This window comes from Trichomycterus rosablanca, chromosome 11, assembly GCF_030014385.1.
Source record: "Trichomycterus rosablanca isolate fTriRos1 chromosome 11, fTriRos1.hap1, whole genome shotgun sequence".
Taxonomy (NCBI): domain Eukaryota; kingdom Metazoa; phylum Chordata; class Actinopteri; order Siluriformes; family Trichomycteridae; genus Trichomycterus; species Trichomycterus rosablanca.
The window spans coordinates 24,849,619-24,856,216 of NC_085998.1; positions in this window are offsets into that span (position 1 = coordinate 24,849,619).

A 6,598-nucleotide genomic window follows, 5' to 3' on the forward strand; every position below is an offset into this window, starting at 1 on the left:
ATATGTGGTACATTTTTATGTTTGGATACTTTTCCTCAGCCAGCAGGCTCCAAAACTGTTCAGCAGAGGCCCTTGACTTCATATGAATGTCAGATTGTAGGGTTAAAACTTTTGTATGCAACATGAGATCTAAATTTTCTCCATCAGCTTCTTCCACACATGAACGAAACAGCCGTCAACATCTTACTTAAACAAACACATATCTTACCTTCATCGAAAGTTTCATCATTGTGGAGAAGGTGGTTTGTGTTTGGCTTACCCAGTGATATGGTTTTGGATCAGGGTTCCTGGTTTACAAACCAATTCTGGTAAGCCTACTGCCACCCTCCGCCTACCACCCTTAATACAACAGGCAGATGGAGATAGTCAAACAGGACCTTGAAAGTACACTCTAATGACTGACCTTGACCAATCCCACCTCCTGGTTAAAACATCTGCCCTGGGCAGAGTATGCCCATAATACCCTATGGTACTCGTCTATCTGTACTTCCCTATTTAAGTGCCAATTTGGATGGTTTCCACCCATGTTTCTGAAGCTGGAGGTTAATTAATCACTGCAAGAGAACCTGGCAGAAGGCTTGTAACATCCTCTGAGTCACCACTGCCTCTAGAACCGCTGCCGCCAACCAGAAAAGGTGCTTGGGACCCTCTTTTCATCCAGGGCAATTAGTTTGGTTATACACGAAGGACCTCCCTCTTGCCTTGGGGTCAAAAAAGTAGGCCAAGTTACATGAAATTGTTTAAAATCATCAGACAGGTTAATCCAGTGGCAGTTTGCATACCGGTCACACATCGGGGTGAATGATGCCATCATTTATGTGACACATAAGGCCCTCTCTCACCTGGACAAGCAGGGAAGCACTGTGAGAATTATGTTCTTTGACTTCTCTAGTGCCTTCAACACCATCCAGCCCTGCCTACTGAGAGAGAAGCTGCTGGAGATGCACCTGCACCCCGATACCACATCCTGGATCACAAACTACCTTACAGGCCGGCCACAATATATCAGAGTGGATGGCTGTGTTTCTGAGTCTGTGATCTGCAACACTGGTGCACCCCAAGGAACTGTGCTAGCACCGTTCCTCTTTATTGTCTACACCTCAGATTTTCGCTTCAGAAAGGAAAAGCTGGTGAGGAAAGCTAGCTCTGTGATTTGTCTGGAGCTCGACAGTCTAGAGGTACTGTGTGAGAGGAGGATGAAGGACAAAATCAGAGCGATCCTGGACAATTCCTCTCACTCTCTCAATGAGGAGCTATGGTGGCTGGGCAGTTCATTTAGTCATAGGCTTATTTCACCAAACAGCAAGAAGGAGCACTTCAGGTTTTCTTTTGTGCCCACTGCCATCAGACTGCATAAAAATAGCAAAATACACAGGCTGTCCTCACACTGGCAAGCCAGCCCCACCCTCACACAAAAGCTCAACAATCCTTCTCTCCCACCTTTTCGTTCATACAACACACATATTTATTGTACAGTATAGTGTTCTCATATAATGTTGTAATTGCATTATATACATATTAATTGCATAAAATATTTTTATTTTATTCTACTATAAAATTCTATGTGTTTACTCTGTGCTGGAGCTGCTGTAACAATAGAATTTTCCCCATGGTGATCAATAAAGTAATCTTACCTATATACACAGCTACTTTTCCACTCAGTGGGGATTAACCCAGTATTACAGCTACAAAATACTTTTCTTTTCAGGAACATAACCAGTATGTGTGAAATAAATTGCGTCACTGATTGAATTCTAATCAAAGTTATTTGTAAGTTATTTACAGTGTACTGAATGACTTCACGTGAGACAAACTATGGTAAAAAAAAATGTTGGTCCATGGGTGGTTCAGCAGTAAAACACACTAGCCCACCAATGTGGACATTTCAAACTTGTGATTTCAAATTCCATTTGGGTGCCTATATGGACAATATTTGGCTTGTCCGGGGGAGGGAGGGCCAGAGGCATTTCTCATAACTGCCACTATTACAGCATCTACTGGCTAGTTGATTGTGCCTGCACAAACATGGGAAACTGGCCTAAGTGTAAGTGTCTAAAAAATATTTGTAAAAATGTTCCACCTGTTTTTTTGTCTGATTTTTTCATTAGCAATGATTGAGGTATTGACGCCGTTACAACTCTTAAATTGTCCATCCTGTTGATGACAATGCTGCTTGTATACAGCTTTTGGATATGTGCACCCATTTAACCGCTACGCCCGTTTCTGTCCCTCTTTTTTGCCCACTTCCATTTATTTTTTAAATGGCAGGTTGATCTACTGAACCTTTGCTGAAACGACACCTACTGCGCTGCAATCACATTATTGTTATCCGTTTGTCTTATTATTAGTGTGATTGCAGTATTTTCGAGATATCAACGCCGTTTTAACTCTAAATGATCCGGTCCGTTGTTGAAACCACGGCTTGTAAACAAAATACTTTTCTTTTTGTTTCGGACAAACGCACCTGTTTACCCGCCACACCTGTTTTTATACCCATTTTTTTTTTTCCCAATTCACTTTTATTCATTTTTTCTATTTCCTAGATATCAATGGCTTTCCTACTCGAAATCAACTGGCCCGTTGATGACACCGTGACTTGTGTACAGCTTTTGGATACGCATACGCGTTCACCTGCCACGCCCATATTTTACCACTTTGCCCCGTTCACTTCCATTAATTTTTTTAAATTTTAAGATATCAATGCCGTTCTAGTTCTAATTAGTCCAGCTTGTTGATGACACCGCGACTTCTATACAGCTACACACCCTCCATGCCAGTTTTTACACCCATTTCTGTCCTATTCATTTCCGTCCCGTTGATGACACTGCGGCTTCGATGCAGTGTTTGGATACGTGAACCCGTTTACCCACCACACATTTATTTTAAATGCACCACACAGTGCTTTTAACACCATACGGCCGGGGCTCCTGAAGGACAAACTGGATCATGTTGGAGTGGACAGTCACCTGTCCAACTGGATACTGGACTACCTCACCAACCGACCACAGTATGTGAGGGCACGGGACTGTGTGTCTGATATGGTGGTCAGCAGCACAGGGGCCCCTAAGGGAACGGTCTTGGCACCGTTCCTCTTCACCCTGTACACGGCTGACTTCATGTACAGCTCACCGGACTGTCACCTCCAGAAGTTCTCTGATGACTCAGCGATTGTCGGACTTATAAACAATGACGAGGACGGCGAGTACAGAGAACTGATCCAGGACTTCGTGGACTGGTGTCTGCAGAACCACCTTCTTGGGGAAGACCAAAGAACTGGTGGTGGATTTCCGCAGGTGCAGACCCACCTTGTCACTGGTAAACATCCAGGGAATGAACATTGAGAGAGTGGACTCTTACAAGTACCTGGGTGTTCACCTCAACAACAAACTGGACTGGTCAGTTAACACTACTGCACTTTATAAAAAAGGTCAGAGCAGACTCTACCTACTCAGGAGACTGCGGTCATTTGGAGTGCGGGGGGAACTCTTGAGGACTTTTTTTGATACAGTGGTGGCATCAGCCATCTTTTATGGAGTGGTATGTTGGGGCAGCAGCATCTCCACAGCGGACAGGAAGAGACTAGACAAACTTATTAAGAGGGCCGGCTCTGTCCTGGGGAGCCCCTTAGATCCAGTGCAGGTGGTGGGAGACAGAAGGATGTTAGCCAAGCTGGCATCCATGCTGGAGAACGACTCCCACCCCATGCATGAGACTCTGGAAGCACTGGGCAGCTCCTTCAGTGACAGGCTGCTCCACCCCAAATGTGTGAAGGAGCGGTACCGCAGGTCCTTCCTTCCTGCTGCTGTTAGACTGTATAACCAGCACTGCTCCAGACAGATCACACACACACTCTAAATCATTCATTATTCATAACAATGTGCAACTTTCTCCCCGTGTAATTATTACAACGTGCAATGTGCAATATGTGCAATATTTTTTCTCATGTGCAATTATTATTTGTAATTATTTGTAAATATTTTGTTTTTTTCAGAGTTTTTCAGAGTTTTTTCTGACTTTTTATTATTATTATTGTTATACACTGTACTTTTATTGTCTATTTTTTGTACTGAGTGCTTTACTGTCCCTTCGCTGCTGCAACACTGTGAATTTCCCCACTGTGGGACTAATAAAGGATTATCTTATCTTATCTTATCTTATCTTTATTTGCCAAATTCACTTACATTCATTTTTTTAAATTTTGAGATTTCAATGCCGTTCCAATTCTAAATCGCCCGGTTTCTTGATCACACTGGAACTTCTATACAGCTTTTGGATACACACATCCGCTTACCTGCCGTGCCTGTTTTTTTTATTCATTCACTTCAATTAATTTTTTTAAATTTTAAGATTTCAACGCCGTTCATACTCGAAATCATCCGGCCCATTGATGACACCATCATCATTTCATTTCCTTTTTTTTGTCCCATTCACTCACATTAACTTTTTGAAAGACACGTTGATCTACTTATAGACACTGATAGACACCGTTTTAGGTATATTATTTTAAAGCGGGCCCACCACCTTTAATACAAAGTAGTTTTGACCCACAATTGTTTATTTTTCTTGTTTTCCCTTTTTCCTATTCACTCCTAATAATTTTTTCACATACCAAAATACAGGGTGAGTCAAAAGTCTCAGGACACTCTTTTATTTCAGAAATGAAAGGGAAAATTACATATCTGAATACCTCAGCAAGTAATGGGTGAGGTATGTCCAGAACATGGCCGCCATCTTGAAAGCCGCCATATTGGATCAAGGGCAAGTTTTTCCAATAGGAAGGTGGTCATGTAGCATACCAAAGAAGACCAGATTGCCGCAATCAGATTTGCAATATCTCTTGTGGTTCAAAAGTTATCAACACAGAAATTTGTAACAACAACCGGGAACATTCCCTGTGATGCACAGATATTTGACGTGTTCAGTGTGTTGTCCCTGGTGCTGAACACAGAGCTGAAGGCGCTGGATCCAATCGTTATGAACCCGCATGAGAATCTCTGGAGAAATGCTGTCACAAGCCTCCACGATGCGGTGCTGAAGGTGGTGTTTGTTGCGGATTTTCTCAGCATACACAATTTGTTTGAGATGACCCCAGAGATAAAAGTCGAGTGATGTGAGGTCGGGTGATCTGGGCGGCCAGTCCACAGGACCACGACGGCCAATTCAATGACCAGGGAATTGAATATCCAGCCACTGACGAACACCTGCTCCGTAATGTGGTGGAGCCCCATCCTGTTGGAAATAACAGGGGAAACTGCCATCTTCGGTCAGAATGGATGGGAACACTGTTTCCTGTAGCATTGTCAGGTAGCACTGAGCATTTAGGTTCTGGTCTACAGTAGGGCCAAAAAGTATCTAGTCAGCCACTGATTGTGCAAGTTCTCCTACTTAGAAAGATGAGAGAGGTCTGTAATTTTCATCATAGGTACACTTCAACTATGAGAGACAAAATGAAAAAAAAAAATCCAGGAAATCACATTGTAGGATTTTAAAAGAATTTATTTGTAAAATATGGTGGAAAATAAGTATTTAGTCACCCACAAACAAGCAAGATTTCTGGCTCTCACAGACCTGTAACTTCTTCTTTAAGAAGCTCTTCTGTACTCCACTCGTATTACTGGCACCTGTTTGACCTCGTTATCTGTATAAAAGACACCTGTCCATAGCCTTAAACAGTCAGACTCCAAACTCAACCATGGCCAAGACCAAAGAGCTGTCGAAGGACACCAGGAAGAAAATTCTAGACCTGCACCAGGCTGGGAAGAGTGAATCTACAATAGGCAAGCAGGTTGGTGTGAATAAATCAACTGTGGGAGCAATTGTAAGAAAATGGAAGACATACAAAACCATTGATAATCTCCCTTGATCTGGGGCCCCACGCAAGATTTCATCCCGTGGGGTCAAAATGATCATGAGAACAGTGAGCAAAAATCCCAGAACTACACGGAGGGACCTGATGAATGACCTGCAGAGAGCTGGGACCAAAGTAACAAAGGCTACCATCAGTAACACACTACGCCGAGAGGAACTCAAAATCCTGCAGTGCCAGGCGTGTCCCCCTGCTTAAGCCAGTACATGTCCAGGCCCGTCTGAAGTTTGCCAGAGAGCATATGGATGATCCAGAAGAGGATTGGGAGAATATCATGTGGTCAGATGAAACCAAAATGGAACTTTTTGGTAAAAACTCAACTCGTCGTGTTTGGAGGAAGAAGAATGCTGAGTTGCATCCCAAGAACACCATACCTACTGTGAAGCATGGGGGTGGAAACATCATGCTTTGGGGCTGTTTTTCTGCAAAGGGGACAGGACGACTGATCCGTGTTAGGGGAAGAATGAACGGGGCCATGTATCGTGAGATTTTAAGCCAAAACCTCATGGAACGTGGCTGGGTCTTCCAGCATGACAATGATCCCAAACACACCGCTCGGGCAACGAAGGAGTGGCTCCGTAAAAAGCATTTCAAGGTACTGGAGTGGCCTAGCCAGTCTCCAGACCTCAACCCCATAGAAAATTTGTGGAGGGAGTTTAAAGTCCGTGTTGCCCAGCGACATCCCCAAAACATCACTGCTCTGGAGGAGATCTGCATGGAGGAATGGGCCAA